At 44.5% G+C, this 18,239-nt stretch overlaps 3 non-coding genes across 3 annotated transcripts; all 3 read left to right on the top strand.

The window, feature by feature from the left end:
* Positions 1-4,723: 4,723 nt before the first annotated feature.
* Positions 4,724-4,843, top strand: LOC148165834 (5S ribosomal RNA). Its single transcript, XR_015771142.1, has one exon. It is a non-coding gene; the product is annotated as a 5S ribosomal RNA (ribosomal RNA).
* A 6,468-nt stretch (positions 4,844-11,311) lies between these two features.
* LOC148165833 (5S ribosomal RNA) lies at positions 11,312-11,431 on the top strand. Its single transcript, XR_015771141.1, has one exon. It is a non-coding gene; the product is annotated as a 5S ribosomal RNA (ribosomal RNA).
* Positions 11,432-17,897: 6,466 nt separating this feature from the next.
* LOC148165832 (5S ribosomal RNA) lies at positions 17,898-18,017 on the top strand. Its single transcript, XR_015771140.1, has one exon. It is a non-coding gene; the product is annotated as a 5S ribosomal RNA (ribosomal RNA).
* The last annotated feature ends 222 nt before the right edge of the window (positions 18,018-18,239 follow it).

Genomic DNA, 18,239 nt, shown 5'->3' with positions numbered 1-18,239 from the left:
GTAATACTACAATCAATCGTTTTATTTGCTATGAGATTTTGTTTCAAGTCACGTCTGAGGAGAGTAACTCTACCCCATATTGGACATAACCTCAAATATACTCTTCGTGGCAAAAACGTTCTTTTAACGATGGTCATTCTAACCTAAAACTGCTGTCAAAATTGTCAAAGTCGCCGCCTGGATCACAAATTAAAATGATCACTCACTCCGTACGATTTTCATTTCGATTTGAAGACAAACACACAATTGAGCAACATATTTAATTCGTTTGATTTATTTTGTGGTTCTGAAAAGAACCGTTTTTTTTTGTTTGTTTGTTTGCTTGCCTGCGGGGGGTTTGTTGTTATTCCTCTGAGGATGCGGATACACGTCATAAAATGATAAAATTAACCGCCGAAACCGTAAAGGGTACGACCTTGACGTTTCAGGGCGTAGACGACGTCCATGGCGGTGACGGTCTTACGTTTTGCGTGTTCGGTGTAAGTTACGGCGTCACGGATGACGTTCTCGAGGAAGACCTTCAACACACCTCTGGTTTCTTCGTAGATGAGACCGGAAATACGTTTCACACACCACCACGACGAGCCAATCTTCTGATCGCCGGTTTCGTTATACCTTGGATGTTATCGCGTAGAACTTTGCGATGACGTTTGGCGCCACCTTTTCCCAATCCTTTGCCACCTTTACCACGACCGGTCATCTTGATAAAATTAGGAAATTCTTCGTACAAAACGACGTAGCTTCGACCAAGTTCGTTATGGAACTAACGTCAAAATTTCATTCCGCGGGACTATTTATAAGTTACGGCAGCTCCACCTCGCGTTAAAAACGAATCCACCAATGGCGTCGCCGTATGACTCATCGAGTTTATAAAACGGCCGTTGGCGCGACGAAAATTTTCAGTTGACTTTCGAACGTTCGTACGTACGGTCGGTCGTTCGGTCGAAGCAAGCAAGCAAGCCACTACCTACGTTAATTCTTTTCATTTGATTCATCCGATATCCGAGATGGCGAGAACTAAACAGACGGCTCGTAAATCTACCGGTGGCAAGGCACCTAGAAAACAGTTGGCCACGAAGGCGGCCAGAAAAAGCGCTCCCGCCACCGGAGGTGTCAAGAAACCTCACCGTTACAGGCCCGGTACGGTCGCCCTTCGTGAGATTCGTCGTTATCAAAAGAGCACTGAACTTTTGATCCGCAAGCTGCCTTTCCAACGTCTCGTCCGAGAGATCGCCCAAGATTTCAAGACCGATCTCCGTTTCCAAAGTTCGGCCGTGATGGCACTTCAAGAAGCCAGCGAGGCTTATCTCGTCGGCCTCTTCGAAGACACCAACTTGTGCGCCATCCACGCCAAACGTGTCACCATCATGCCGAAAGACATCCAATTGGCGAGACGCATTCGTGGCGAGAGGGCTTAAATTTCCTCCATCCATCCATCCATCCATCCGATCCGACCATCTAGAATTAACAAATTCTTCATCTTCGAAGGTGTTAAAAGAAGAAAAAAAAAATCGGTTCTTTTCAGAACCACAATTATTTTCCAACGAATTGAAAATTTATCGTTCGCGCATGCAACTTTTTGAGATTGAAAAAAAAAAAAAAAAAAAAAAAAAGTTAGGTTATGTGATTTATTCACAAAATTCGTACTTACATAAAACGATAAACTTTTGCTTTTTTCTTTCACATTAAATTTTCTTTTAACTGAGACTATTTGAAACATTATTATATAATAAAGTTTATCATTCTTTGTAATAACACTGTTTCGACAGTCAAATGAATAGACAAGAAAATCAAATGAAAGTATGTATCTCCTCAACAGAATGTGCATTGTCCAAGCGAATCTTTCGTTCGTTTCTTGAAAATAATTGTGGCCCTGAAAAGGGCCATTTATTTGTATCGATGGTGCCCCTACGTCGATATATACGATCGGAGCACGTTCCCGAAACCACCAGGACGTCGTCGTCGTTGAAAAAATTAAATCATCGTCGTCGACTTTTCACTTCTTTCTCTTGGGTGAAGCGGTTTTTTTCGCTTTGACGGTGACGGCTTTGGCCGTTTTCGGTTTCGGCGCTTTCGGTTTCTTGGTTGGACCGGCCTTGTTGGATTTCTTCGCTTTCGATGGCGTCTTGGGTTTGACGGGCGATCTGGAGGCGGCGCTGGCTTTCTTTTCGGGAGCGGACGCAGCCTTTCTAGCCTTCGATACGGCGACGCTCTTCTTTTCGGCGGCAGTTTTCTTAGACTTGGCCGAAGCGGCGGGGGCGGCCTTCTTACCGGCTTTTGAGGCGGATCCTTTTTCGGCGGACGTCGGCGCTGACGCGACGGAACGTTTAGCAACGCCCGTCTTCTTGGATTTCGCCGATGACGACGCGGTCGCAGCGGCAGATCTCTTTTTCGTGGCGGACGGAGCCTTAGCTGCACCGGTGACGGCAGAAGCCAACTTGAACGAACCGGAAGCTCCTTTTCCTTTGGTTTGGACCAACGAACCGGATGCGACGGCGCCCTTAAGGTACTTCTTGATGAAAGGCGCAAATTTTTCCGCGTCGACTTTGTAGTTGGCCGCGACATATTTCTTGATCGCCTGCAACGAAGAACCGCCGCGTTCCTTCAAGCCTTTGATGGCGTTGGTGACCATCTCCGAAGTGGGCGGATGAGAAGGTTTGCTTCTCGGATTTTTGGGCTTCTTCTCCTTCTTCACCGGTGAGGAGCCGGAAGTGGCACCGGCGACCGTCGAAGCTGCTTGATTTTCTACGTCGGCCATATTTTCGTCTATCGCGCGCGCGTTTTTTTCTTTTTATTATAGGTAGGCTTATTCTTCGGTGAAAGAACGAATGAACTTTACAGAACGAATTGGGCGCCAAAGTCAAAGTGTTGGCGCGTTCGAAAACGCGCGGACCGCGGACTAAACGAGAGCCTTCTCGTCGAGTTAGAAAATTCAGTGGGCCTCGAATACAGCTTTCGCGTGATGGCATCGTTCTCTTTACGCGAAGATCACCGCCTCCGGGTGCGGGAACATGAGCGATTCGGTCGGCGATGGCCTCCTGAATAACCTCAAGTTTTCCCGGACGACCAGCCGACCTCCAAAAGCGAACAAGGACCGATCGAACGTCGACTCGAACAAAGACCCTCCGAAACAAGGAGATGACATCCAAGTTCGACGCCGACGTTACGCGTTTTCCACGAATAACAGGAAAGTTCCGCTTTCGACCAGACAAACTTGGAAGCATCCTCTACAAGTTTCACGAACGAATCGGTCGAAAAGTACGTGCGATCTTTTCGAAAATCGCCTCGCAAAGAGACGCAGCACGGATCGGAGCGACGACCGACGAACCTGCAGAGTGTAGGAAAAAAATTCACAAACGGTCGAAGATGACGTCCGAGAAGGTCGAATTTTTTCAAGAACGAAGATAAAACCTTCGCCTTTCGTAGGAGTTGATTTTTGAAAACGATCTTGACGAACAGGTCGGAAAAAAAACGATGTCAATTTCGGACTCGACCATGAGAAACGAATTTGTACGACGAACGGACTTTTCGAACGACTTTTTTCGCAAAATCGACATTTTTTCCTCAAAAATTACCTCACACGACGAAATCCCATCATCGAAACATCACCGAAAACAGTTTTGACGGCGAAATTCTCGTCAATTTTACGAAAATAAAGGGAAAATCAGACGGACCACCGTCGAACATCCAGCGACGGGAACGGACGAGTTTTTTAATTTTTCTTGCCAATTCATTGCGAAAGAAGCAATTTTTCTCGACGAAACCATTTTATAATCATAAAAAAAACTCCCCAAACACCACAAACCAACAAAAATACGGAAATCTTGCATTGTTTGCATTTTTCAGACACTCTAAATAAAACTACGTCGATGTCGGCGGATTTTCAGTCGGTCGTCGGTCGACAGAAATCCAACGAAATTTTCATTTGTTCTTCTCAAAAACGAAAAACAAACAAATCAACAAAACATTCCCTACTATTAGTCGACATTTCGAGCAGAAACTACGAACGTCGAAAGATTTAAAAAATGAAATATGTAGGTGTGCGTGCGTGCGTACTTACTTGAAACTTTTTTCTTGTTTCATCGTCGCACTGGAACAAATTAAATTTTAATGCAATGTAAACGCGACCACACTTTCGACGAAAACATCTCTATGAATCGAACGACGTCGGAAAAAGAATAAATCGAGAAGAGAACAAATCATGAAACAACACACACCCACCCCGCCCGGCCCGGCCAGAGTGGTGGGAATTTCGATGAATGAACAGACAAAGAAACCAACTCTGTTATCAGTTCTAAGAAAGAAAGCAGGTAGCGGCGGCGGCGAACCTTCGACCGTACTACGGTCAGTTCATGAATTAACCCCGTCCGTTCGGAGTTTATTCATCTCCGGTCCGTGTCGGCGTTTACTTCAAGTGGGTGCTATTTCCATCTAAGCAAGCAAGTGAGTAAGTAAGTTCTCAAATTTTAAATTACGTTAATCGCAAGTGACTCGTTGAGATCGTCAAACGAACAATTTAATTTAACGCCTCATACGAGTTTTTTTTTTTCGTCATTTTGTCGCAAAAAAAAAACTAAAAAACGACTCGCAAAAAAAAATTTTTTTTTTTTCTTCTTTTAAATCTTGTACATTTTCTGACATGTGTACCATCGAAAAATGTCACATCCAAACGATCGAACAATCACAAAAAATCGTCAACGTACCATCTTGGAAAATTTTACCAGGCAACGACCATACCACGTTGAAAACTACCGGTTCTCGTCCGATCACCGAAGTCAAGCAACGTCGGGCGCGGTCAGTACTTGGATGGGTGACCGCTTGGGAACACCGCGTGCCGTTGTCTCTACTCTTTTCTTTTTTTATTAACATTTCTGATGTCAAACTTTTTTTAAATATATTTTTCACTATTTATATTTTCTCTCAGGAACTTATATAGTATGAAGACGAAAATTTTTAATTCGTTCGAGTTGAATTTGTGGTTCTGAAAAGAACCGATTTTTTTTCTTTTTTTTCCAACCAACTTCCAAGCTGCTCGAGGAGGATTTATTTTGAACTGGTGTATTTGGTGACGGCCTTGGTTCCTTCAGAAACGGCGTGCTTCGCCAATTCACCGGGCAAAAGAAGACGCACCGCCGTCTGGATCTCCCTGCTGGTTATGGTCGAACGTTTGTTGTAATGAGCGAGGCGACTGGCTTCAGCAGCTATACGTTCGAAGATGTCGTTCACGAAACTGTTCATGATAGACATAGCCTTGCTGGAGATACCGGTATCGGGATGGACCTGCTTCAACACCTTGTAAATGTAGATGGCGTAACTCTCCTTCCTCCTGCGCTTCTTTTTCTTGTCGCTCTTCGAGATGTTCTTTTGAGCTTTTCCGGCCTTCTTGGCCGCCTTACCGCTGGTCTTGGGTGGCATTCTCTTCTAGTCGTCGAGTTAAAAAAACGTTTAAAAACAGAAAACGAGACAGACACGACGTGCACGTTACGACGAGTATACTCGATCTAAAACGCCGCACACCTAAAATCCCTCTATTTATAACGAGCGAGCGACAAACAGGCGCTCCGCCTTAGTTCGTCGTTCGACCATTGCCCTAACGAGATGGCGCTGTACCGACCATATAAATTTCTAGCCTTCGCCGCGTTCGGCATTTATTTCAAGCCGTACGTTTGTCAGTGCGCTTCGTGTCAGTCGCAGTAGGTGTTTTGCTGTTTATATCGTATAACAACATGTCCGGAAGAGGAAAAGGAGGTAAAGTGAAGGGAAAGGCGAAGTCTCGTTCCAGTCGTGCCGGACTTCAGTTTCCCGTCGGCAGAATTCATCGTCTTCTGCGTAAAGGAAACTACGCCGAAAGAGTGGGTGCAGGTGCTCCCGTTTATTTGGCGGCCGTAATGGAATATCTAGCCGCCGAAGTTCTCGAATTGGCAGGAAACGCCGCCAGAGATAACAAGAAAACCCGTATCATTCCGAGACATCTTCAATTGGCTATAAGGAACGACGAGGAGTTAAACAAGCTCCTTTCCGGCGTTACCATCGCCCAAGGCGGTGTCTTGCCCAACATCCAGGCGGTGTTGTTGCCCAAGAAGACCGAAAAGAAGCCTTAAATTTAATTCTTCGCCGCCGTCATCTCGAACGAAAAACAAAAACTTTTATAAAAACCATCTTCACATCGGCCCTTCTCAGGGCCAAAAATTCAACTCGAACGAATTGATTTTTTCGCCAAAATACAACAACCTATGAGAATCATGTTAAAAAGTCTTTTAGATATTTTAAAGTTAAACCGATCAATTAATTCATTATACGAGCGTAGACTGAACGGAAGATTTTCGATTACATTCAACCAAGAAAGATGATTTTTACGACTTTTCATCGTAATTTTTAGAAAAATTCAATGCCCGACTAAAGCACGAACTCGACAACTCTATCTATAATAATTTATTGATTATCTAATTCAAGAAACATTCCGATTCGTCGTAAATTTCTTCACATTTCGCACATTAATCTGTTAAGAACATACACACACACACCGGTCGCCTATACGTGCTCTCCGTCTCGATAATTTCTTGCAGCAGCAGTCGTCAGCGGTGAGCCGTAATACTACAATCAATCGTTTTATTTGCTATGAGATTTTGTTTCAAGTCACGTCTGAGGAGAGTAACTCTACCCCATATTGGACATAACCTCAAATATACTCTTCGTGGCAAAAACGTTCTTTTAACGATGGTCATTCTAACCTAAAACTGCTGTCAAAATTGTCAAAGTCGCCGCCTGGATCACAAATTAAAATGATCACTCACTCCGTACGATTTTCATTTCGATTTGAAGACAAACACACAATTGAGCAACATATTTAATTCGTTTGATTTATTTTGTGGTTCTGAAAAGAACCGTTTTTTTTTGTTTGTTTGTTTGCTTGCCTGCGGGGGGTTTGTTGTTATTCCTCTGAGGATGCGGATACACGTCATAAAATGATAAAATTAACCGCCGAAACCGTAAAGGGTACGACCTTGACGTTTCAGGGCGTAGACGACGTCCATGGCGGTGACGGTCTTACGTTTTGCGTGTTCGGTGTAAGTTACGGCGTCACGGATGACGTTCTCGAGGAAGACCTTCAACACACCTCTGGTTTCTTCGTAGATGAGACCGGAAATACGTTTCACACCACCACGACGAGCCAATCTTCTGATCGCCGGTTTCGTTATACCTTGGATGTTATCGCGTAGAACTTTGCGATGACGTTTGGCGCCACCTTTTCCCAATCCTTTGCCACCTTTACCACGACCGGTCATCTTGATAAAATTAGGAAATTCTTCGTACAAAACGACGTAGCTTCGACCAAGTTCGTTATGGAACTAACGTCAAAATTTCATTCCGCGGGACTATTTATAAGTTACGGCAGCTCCACCTCGCGTTAAAAACGAATCCACCAATGGCGTCGCCGTATGACTCATCGAGTTTATAAAACGGCCGTTGGCGCGACGAAAATTTTCAGTTGACTTTCGAACGTTCGTACGTACGGTCGGTCGTTCGGTCGAAGCAAGCAAGCAAGCCACTACCTACGTTAATTCTTTTCATTTGATTCATCCGATATCCGAGATGGCGAGAACTAAACAGACGGCTCGTAAATCTACCGGTGGCAAGGCACCTAGAAAACAGTTGGCCACGAAGGCGGCCAGAAAAAGCGCTCCCGCCACCGGAGGTGTCAAGAAACCTCACCGTTACAGGCCCGGTACGGTCGCCCTTCGTGAGATTCGTCGTTATCAAAAGAGCACTGAACTTTTGATCCGCAAGCTGCCTTTCCAACGTCTCGTCCGAGAGATCGCCCAAGATTTCAAGACCGATCTCCGTTTCCAAAGTTCGGCCGTGATGGCACTTCAAGAAGCCAGCGAGGCTTATCTCGTCGGCCTCTTCGAAGACACCAACTTGTGCGCCATCCACGCCAAACGTGTCACCATCATGCCGAAAGACATCCAATTGGCGAGACGCATTCGTGGCGAGAGGGCTTAAATTTCCTCCATCCATCCATCCATCCATCCGATCCGACCATCTAGAATTAACAAATTCTTCATCTTCGAAGGTGTTAAAAGAAGAAAAAAAAAATCGGTTCTTTTCAGAACCACAATTATTTTCCAACGAATTGAAAATTTATCGTTCGCGCATGCAACTTTTTGAGATTGAAAAAAAAAAAAAAAAAAAAAAAAAGTTAGGTTATGTGATTTATTCACAAAATTCGTACTTACATAAAACGATAAACTTTTGCTTTTTTCTTTCACATTAAATTTTCTTTTAACTGAGACTATTTGAAACATTATTATATAATAAAGTTTATCATTCTTTGTAATAACACTGTTTCGACAGTCAAATGAATAGACAAGAAAATCAAATGAAAGTATGTATCTCCTCAACAGAATGTGCATTGTCCAAGCGAATCTTTCGTTCGTTTCTTGAAAATAATTGTGGCCCTGAAAAGGGCCATTTATTTGTATCGATGGTGCCCCTACGTCGATATATACGATCGGAGCACGTTCCCGAAACCACCAGGACGTCGTCGTCGTTGAAAAAATTAAATCATCGTCGTCGACTTTTCACTTCTTTCTCTTGGGTGAAGCGGTTTTTTTCGCTTTGACGGTGACGGCTTTGGCCGTTTTCGGTTTCGCGCGCTTTCGGTTTCTTGGTTGGACCGGCCTTGTTGGATTTCTTCGCTTTCGATGGCGTCTTGGGTTTGACGGGCGATCTGGAGGCGGCGCTGGCTTTCTTTTCGGGAGCGGACGCAGCCTTTCTAGCCTTCGATACGGCGACGCTCTTCTTTTCGGCGGCAGTTTTCTTAGACTTGGCCGAAGCGGCGGGGGCGGCCTTCTTACCGGCTTTTGAGGCGGATCCTTTTTCGGCGGACGTCGGCGCTGACGCGACGGAACGTTTAGCAACGCCCGTCTTCTTGGATTTCGCCGATGACGACGCGGTCGCAGCGGCAGATCTCTTTTTCGTGGCGGACGGAGCCTTAGCTGCACCGGTGACGGCAGAAGCCAACTTGAACGAACCGGAAGCTCCTTTTCCTTTGGTTTGGACCAACGAACCGGATGCGACGGCGCCCTTAAGGTACTTCTTGATGAAAGGCGCAAATTTTTCCGCGTCGACTTTGTAGTTGGCCGCGACATATTTCTTGATCGCCTGCAACGAAGAACCGCCGCGTTCCTTCAAGCCTTTGATGGCGTTGGTGACCATCTCCGAAGTGGGCGGATGAGAAGGTTTGCTTCTCGGATTTTTGGGCTTCTTCTCCTTCTTCACCGGTGAGGAGCCGGAAGTGGCACCGGCGACCGTCGAAGCTGCTTGATTTTCTACGTCGGCCATATTTTCGTCTATCGCGCGCGCGTTTTTTTCTTTTTATTATAGGTAGGCTTATTCTTCGGTGAAAGAACGAATGAACTTTACAGAACGAATTGGGCGCCAAAGTCAAAGTGTTGGCGCGTTCGAAAACGCGCGGACCGCGGACTAAACGAGAGCCTTCTCGTCGAGTTAGAAAATTCAGTGGGCCTCGAATACAGCTTTCGCGTGATGGCATCGTTCTCTTTACGCGAAGATCACCGCCTCCGGGTGCGGGAACATGAGCGATTCGGTCGGCGATGGCCTCCTGAATAACCTCAAGTTTTCCCGGACGACCAGCCGACCTCCAAAAGCGAACAAGGACCGATCGAACGTCGACTCGAACAAAGACCCTCCGAAACAAGGAGATGACATCCAAGTTCGACGCCGACGTTACGCGTTTTCCACGAATAACAGGAAAGTTCCGCTTTCGACCAGACAAACTTGGAAGCATCCTCTACAAGTTTCACGAACGAATCGGTCGAAAAGTACGTGCGATCTTTTCGAAAATCGCCTCGCAAAGAGACGCAGCACGGATCGGAGCGACGACCGACGAACCTGCAGAGTGTAGGAAAAAAATTCACAAACGGTCGAAGATGACGTCCGAGAAGGTCGAATTTTTTCAAGAACGAAGATAAAACCTTCGCCTTTCGTAGGAGTTGATTTTTGAAAACGATCTTGACGAACAGGTCGGAAAAAAAAACGATGTCAATTTCGGACTCGACCATGAGAAACGAATTTGTACGACGAACGGACTTTTCGAACGACTTTTTTCGCAAAATCGACATTTTTTCCTCAAAAATTACCTCACACGACGAAATCCCATCATCGAAACATCACCGAAAACAGTTTTGACGGCGAAATTCTCGTCAATTTTACGAAAATAAAGGGAAAATCAGACGGACCACCGTCGAACATCCAGCGACGGGAACGGACGAGTTTTTTAATTTTTCTTGCCAATTCATTGCGAAAGAAGCAATTTTTCTCGACGAAACCATTTTATAATCATAAAAAAAACTCCCCAAACACCACAAACCAACAAAAATACGGAAATCTTGCATTGTTTGCATTTTTCAGACACTCTAAATAAAACTACGTCGATGTCGGCGGATTTTCAGTCGGTCGTCGGTCGACAGAAATCCAACGAAATTTTCATTTGTTCTTCTCAAAAACGAAAAACAAACAAATCAACAAAACATTCCCTACTATTAGTCGACATTTCGAGCAGAAACTACGAACGTCGAAAGATTTAAAAAATGAAATATGTAGGTGTGCGTGCGTGCGTACTTACTTGAAACTTTTTTCTTGTTTCATCGTCGCACTGGAACAAATTAAATTTTAATGCAATGTAAACGCGACCACACTTTCGACGAAAACATCTCTATGAATCGAACGACGTCGGAAAAAGAATAAATCGAGAAGAGAACAAATCATGAAACAACACACACCCACCCCGCCCGGCCCGGCCAGAGTGGTGGGAATTTCGATGAATGAACAGACAAAGAAACCAACTCTGTTATCAGTTCTAAGAAAGAAAGCAGGTAGCGGCGGCGGCGAACCTTCGACCGTACTACGGTCAGTTCATGAATTAACCCCGTCCGTTCGGAGTTTATTCATCTCCGGTCCGTGTCGGCGTTTACTTCAAGTGGGTGCTATTTCCATCTAAGCAAGCAAGTGAGTAAGTAAGTTCTCAAATTTTAAATTACGTTAATCGCAAGTGACTCGTTGAGATCGTCAAACGAACAATTTAATTTAACGCCTCATACGAGTTTTTTTTTTTCGTCATTTTGTCGCAAAAAAAAAACTAAAAAACGACTCGCAAAAAAAAATTTTTTTTTTTTCTTCTTTTAAATCTTGTACATTTTCTGACATGTGTACCATCGAAAAATGTCACATCCAAACGATCGAACAATCACAAAAAATCGTCAACGTACCATCTTGGAAAATTTTACCAGGCAACGACCATACCACGTTGAAAACTACCGGTTCTCGTCCGATCACCGAAGTCAAGCAACGTCGGGCGCGGTCAGTACTTGGATGGGTGACCGCTTGGGAACACCGCGTGCCGTTGTCTCTACTCTTTTCTTTTTTTATTAACATTTCTGATGTCAAACTTTTTTTAAATATATTTTTCACTATTTATATTTTCTCTCAGGAACTTATATAGTATGAAGACGAAAATTTTTAATTCGTTCGAGTTGAATTTGTGGTTCTGAAAAGAACCGATTTTTTTTCTTTTTTTTCCAACCAACTTCCAAGCTGCTCGAGGAGGATTTATTTTGAACTGGTGTATTTGGTGACGGCCTTGGTTCCTTCAGAAACGGCGTGCTTCGCCAATTCACCGGGCAAAAGAAGACGCACCGCCGTCTGGATCTCCCTGCTGGTTATGGTCGAACGTTTGTTGTAATGAGCGAGGCGACTGGCTTCAGCAGCTATACGTTCGAAGATGTCGTTCACGAAACTGTTCATGATAGACATAGCCTTGCTGGAGATACCGGTATCGGGATGGACCTGCTTCAACACCTTGTAAATGTAGATGGCGTAACTCTCCTTCCTCCTGCGCTTCTTTTTCTTGTCGCTCTTCGAGATGTTCTTTTGAGCTTTTCCGGCCTTCTTGGCCGCCTTACCGCTGGTCTTGGGTGGCATTCTCTTCTAGTCGTCGAGTTAAAAAAACGTTTAAAAACAGAAAACGAGACAGACACGACGTGCACGTTACGACGAGTATACTCGATCTAAAACGCCGCACACCTAAAATCCCTCTATTTATAACGAGCGAGCGACAAACAGGCGCTCCGCCTTAGTTCGTCGTTCGACCATTGCCCTAACGAGATGGCGCTGTACCGACCATATAAATTTCTAGCCTTCGCCGCGTTCGGCATTTATTTCAAGCCGTACGTTTGTCAGTGCGCTTCGTGTCAGTCGCAGTAGGTGTTTTGCTGTTTATATCGTATAACAACATGTCCGGAAGAGGAAAAGGAGGTAAAGTGAAGGGAAAGGCGAAGTCTCGTTCCAGTCGTGCCGGACTTCAGTTTCCCGTCGGCAGAATTCATCGTCTTCTGCGTAAAGGAAACTACGCCGAAAGAGTGGGTGCAGGTGCTCCCGTTTATTTGGCGGCCGTAATGGAATATCTAGCCGCCGAAGTTCTCGAATTGGCAGGAAACGCCGCCAGAGATAACAAGAAAACCCGTATCATTCCGAGACATCTTCAATTGGCTATAAGGAACGACGAGGAGTTAAACAAGCTCCTTTCCGGCGTTACCATCGCCCAAGGCGGTGTCTTGCCCAACATCCAGGCGGTGTTGTTGCCCAAGAAGACCGAAAAGAAGCCTTAAATTTAATTCTTCGCCGCCGTCATCTCGAACGAAAAACAAAAACTTTTATAAAAACCATCTTCACATCGGCCCTTCTCAGGGCCAAAAATTCAACTCGAACGAATTGATTTTTTCGCCAAAATACAACAACCTATGAGAATCATGTTAAAAAGTCTTTTAGATATTTTAAAGTTAAACCGATCAATTAATTCATTATACGAGCGTAGACTGAACGGAAGATTTTCGATTACATTCAACCAAGAAAGATGATTTTTACGACTTTTCATCGTAATTTTTAGAAAAATTCAATGCCCGACTAAAGCACGAACTCGACAACTCTATCTATAATAATTTATTGATTATCTAATTCAAGAAACATTCCGATTCGTCGTAAATTTCTTCACATTTCGCACATTAATCTGTTAAGAACATACACACACACACCGGTCGCCTATACGTGCTCTCCGTCTCGATAATTTCTTGCAGCAGCAGTCGTCAGCGGTGAGCCGTAATACTACAATCAATCGTTTTATTTGCTATGAGATTTTGTTTCAAGTCACGTCTGAGGAGAGTAACTCTACCCCATATTGGACATAACCTCAAATATACTCTTCGTGGCAAAAACGTTCTTTTAACGATGGTCATTCTAACCTAAAACTGCTGTCAAAATTGTCAAAGTCGCCGCCTGGATCACAAATTAAAATGATCACTCACTCCGTACGATTTTCATTTCGATTTGAAGACAAACACACAATTGAGCAACATATTTAATTCGTTTGATTTATTTTGTGGTTCTGAAAAGAACCGTTTTTTTTTTGTTTGTTTGTTTGCTTGCCTGCGGGGGGTTTGTTGTTATTCCTCTGAGGATGCGGATACACGTCATAAAATGATAAAATTAACCGCCGAAACCGTAAAGGGTACGACCTTGACGTTTCAGGGCGTAGACGACGTCCATGGCGGTGACGGTCTTACGTTTTGCGTGTTCGGTGTAAGTTACGGCGTCACGGATGACGTTCTCGAGGAAGACCTTCAACACACCTCTGGTTTCTTCGTAGATGAGACCGGAAATACGTTTCACACCACCACGACGAGCCAATCTTCTGATCGCCGGTTTCGTTATACCTTGGATGTTATCGCGTAGAACTTTGCGATGACGTTTGGCGCCACCTTTTCCCAATCCTTTGCCACCTTTACCACGACCGGTCATCTTGATAAAATTAGGAAATTCTTCGTACAAAACGACGTAGCTTCGACCAAGTTCGTTATGGAACTAACGTCAAAATTTCATTCCGCGGGACTATTTATAAGTTACGGCAGCTCCACCTCGCGTTAAAAACGAATCCACCAATGGCGTCGCCGTATGACTCATCGAGTTTATAAAACGGCCGTTGGCGCGACGAAAATTTTCAGTTGACTTTCGAACGTTCGTACGTACGGTCGGTCGTTCGGTCGAAGCAAGCAAGCAAGCCACTACCTACGTTAATTCTTTTCATTTGATTCATCCGATATCCGAGATGGCGAGAACTAAACAGACGGCTCGTAAATCTACCGGTGGCAAGGCACCTAGAAAACAGTTGGCCACGAAGGCGGCCAGAAAAAGCGCTCCCGCCACCGGAGGTGTCAAGAAACCTCACCGTTACAGGCCCGGTACGGTCGCCCTTCGTGAGATTCGTCGTTATCAAAAGAGCACTGAACTTTTGATCCGCAAGCTGCCTTTCCAACGTCTCGTCCGAGAGATCGCCCAAGATTTCAAGACCGATCTCCGTTTCCAAAGTTCGGCCGTGATGGCACTTCAAGAAGCCAGCGAGGCTTATCTCGTCGGCCTCTTCGAAGACACCAACTTGTGCGCCATCCACGCCAAACGTGTCACCATCATGCCGAAAGACATCCAATTGGCGAGACGCATTCGTGGCGAGAGGGCTTAAATTTCCTCCATCCATCCATCCATCCATCCGATCCGACCATCTAGAATTAACAAATTCTTCATCTTCGAAGGTGTTAAAAGAAGAAAAAAAAAATCGGTTCTTTTCAGAACCACAATTATTTTCCAACGAATTGAAAATTTATCGTTCGCGCATGCAACTTTTTGAGATTGAAAAAAAAAAAAAAAAAAAAAAAAAGTTAGGTTATGTGATTTATTCACAAAATTCGTACTTACATAAAACGATAAACTTTTGCTTTTTTCTTTCACATTAAATTTTCTTTTAACTGAGACTATTTGAAACATTATTATATAATAAAGTTTATCATTCTTTGTAATAACACTGTTTCGACAGTCAAATGAATAGACAAGAAAATCAAATGAAAGTATGTATCTCCTCAACAGAATGTGCATTGTCCAAGCGAATCTTTCGTTCGTTTCTTGAAAATAATTGTGGCCCTGAAAAGGGCCATTTATTTGTATCGATGGTGCCCCTACGTCGATATATACGATCGGAGCACGTTCCCGAAACCACCAGGACGTCGTCGTCGTTGAAAAAATTAAATCATCGTCGTCGACTTTTCACTTCTTTCTCTTGGGTGAAGCGGTTTTTTTCGCTTTGACGGTGACGGCTTTGGCCGTTTTCGGTTTCGGCGCTTTCGGTTTCTTGGTTGGACCGGCCTTGTTGGATTTCTTCGCTTTCGATGGCGTCTTGGGTTTGACGGGCGATCTGGAGGCGGCGCTGGCTTTCTTTTCGGGAGCGGACGCAGCCTTTCTAGCCTTCGATACGGCGACGCTCTTCTTTTCGGCGGCAGTTTTCTTAGACTTGGCCGAAGCGGCGGGGGCGGCCTTCTTACCGGCTTTTGAGGCGGATCCTTTTTCGGCGGACGTCGGCGCTGACGCGACGGAACGTTTAGCAACGCCCGTCTTCTTGGATTTCGCCGATGACGACGCGGTCGCAGCGGCAGATCTCTTTTTCGTGGCGGACGGAGCCTTAGCTGCACCGGTGACGGCAGAAGCCAACTTGAACGAACCGGAAGCTCCTTTTCCTTTGGTTTGGACCAACGAACCGGATGCGACGGCGCCCTTAAGGTACTTCTTGATGAAAGGCGCAAATTTTTCCGCGTCGACTTTGTAGTTGGCCGCGACATATTTCTTGATCGCCTGCAACGAAGAACCGCCGCGTTCCTTCAAGCCTTTGATGGCGTTGGTGACCATCTCCGAAGTGGGCGGATGAGAAGGTTTGCTTCTCGGATTTTTGGGCTTCTTCTCCTTCTTCACCGGTGAGGAGCCGGAAGTGGCACCGGCGACCGTCGAAGCTGCTTGATTTTCTACGTCGGCCATATTTTCGTCTATCGCGCGCGCGTTTTTTTCTTTTTATTATAGGTAGGCTTATTCTTCGGTGAAAGAACGAATGAACTTTACAGAACGAATTGGGCGCCAAAGTCAAAGTGTTGGCGCGTTCGAAAACGCGCGGACCGCGGACTAAACGAGAGCCTTCTCGTCGAGTTAGAAAATTCAGTGGGCCTCGAATACAGCTTTCGCGTGATGGCATCGTTCTCTTTACGCGAAGATCACCGCCTCCGGGTCGGGAACATGAGCGATTCGGTCGGCGATGGCCTCCTGAATAACCTCAAGTTTTCCCGGACGACCAGCCGACCTCCAAAAGCGAACAAGGACCGATCGAACGTCGACTCGAACAAAGACCCTCCGAAACAAGGAGATGACATCCAAGTTCGACGCCGACGTTACGCGTTTTCCACGAATAACAGGAAAGTTCCGCTTTCGACCAGACAAACTTGGAAGCATCCTCTACAAGTTTCACGAACGAATCGGTCGAAAAGTACGTGCGATCTTTTCGAAAATCGCCTCGCAAAGAGACGCAGCACGGATCGGAGCGACGACCGACGAACCTGCAGAGTGTAGGAAAAAAATTCACAAACGGTCGAAGATGACGTCCGAGAAGGTCGAATTTTTTCAAGAACGAAGATAAAACCTTCGCCTTTCGTAGGAGTTGATTTTTGAAAACGATCTTGACGAACAGGTCGGAAAAAAAACGATGTCAATTTCGGACTCGACCATGAGAAACGAATTTGTACGACGAACGGACTTTTCGAACGACTTTTTTCGCAAAATCGACATTTTTTCCTCAAAAATTACCTCACACGACGAAATCCCATCATCGAAACATCACCGAAAACAGTTTTGACGGCGAAATTCTCGTCAATTTTACGAAAATAAAGGGAAAATCAGACGGACCACCGTCGAACATCCAGCGACGGGAACGGACGAGTTTTTTAATTTTTCTTGCCAATTCATTGCGAAAGAAGCAATTTTTCTCGACGAAACCATTTTATAATCATAAAAAAAACTCCCCAAACACCACAAACCAACAAAAATACGGAAATCTTGCATTGTTTGCATTTTTCAGACACTCTAAATAAAACTACGTCGATGTCGGCGGATTTTCAGTCGGTCGTCGGTCGACAGAAATCCAACGAAATTTTCATTTGTTCTTCTCAAAAACGAAAAACAAACAAATCAACAAAACATTCCCTACTATTAGTCGACATTTCGAGCAGAAACTACGAACGTCGAAAGATTTAAAAAATGAAATATGTAGGTGTGCGTGCGTGCGTACTTACTTGAAACTTTTTTCTTGTTTCATCGTCGCACTGGAACAAATTAAATTTTAATGCAATGTAAACGCGACCACACTTTCGACGAAAACATCTCTATGAATCGAACGACGTCGGAAAAAGAATAAATCGAGAAGAGAACAAATCATGAAACAACACACACCCACCCCGCCCGGCCCGGCCAGAGTGGTGGGAATTTCGATGAATGAACAGACAAAGAAACCAACTCTGTTATCAGTTCTAAGAAAGAAAGCAGGTAGCGGCGGCGGCGAACCTTCGACCGTACTACGGTCAGTTCATGAATTAACCCCGTCCGTTCGGAGTTTATTCATCTCCGGTCCGTGTCGGCGTTTACTTCAAGTGGGTGCTATTTCCATCTAAGCAAGCAAGTGAGTAAGTAAGTTCTCAAATTTTAAATTACGTTAATCGCAAGTGACTCGTTGAGATCGTCAAACGAACAATTTAATTTAACGCCTCATACGAGTTTTTTTTTTTCGTCATTTTGTCGCAAAAAAAAAACTAAAAAACGACTCGCAAAAAAAAATTTTTTTTTTTTCTTCTTTTAAATCTTGTACATTTTCTGACATGTGTACCATCGAAAAATGTCACATCCAAACGATCGAACAATCACAAAAAATCGTCAACGTACCATCTTGGAAAATTTTACCAGGCAACGACCATACCACGTTGAAAACTACCGGTTCTCGTCCGATCACCGAAGTCAAGCAACGTCGGGCGCGGTCAGTACTTGGATGGGTGACCGCTTGGGAACACCGCGTGCCGTTGTCTCTACTCTTTTCTTTTTTTATTAACATTTCTGATGTCAAACTTTTTTTAAATATATTTTTCACTATTTATATTTTCTCTCAGGAACTTATATAGTATGAAGACGAAAATTTTTAATTCGTTCGAGTTGAATTTGTGGTTCTGAAAAGAACCGATTTTTTTTCTTTTTTTTCCAACCAACTTCCAAGCTGCTCGAGGAGGATTTATTTTGAACTGGTGTATTTG

The sequence above is a fragment of the Gnatocerus cornutus genome, unplaced genomic scaffold (assembly GCF_029298725.1).
Source record: "Gnatocerus cornutus isolate USDA-ARS CGAHR unplaced genomic scaffold, icGnaCorn1.1 ctg00000178.1, whole genome shotgun sequence".
NCBI classification, from domain to species: domain Eukaryota; kingdom Metazoa; phylum Arthropoda; class Insecta; order Coleoptera; family Tenebrionidae; genus Gnatocerus; species Gnatocerus cornutus.
The sequence above is the reverse complement of the archived record's forward strand: the minus strand, read 5'-3'. Positions and strand labels throughout refer to the sequence as shown.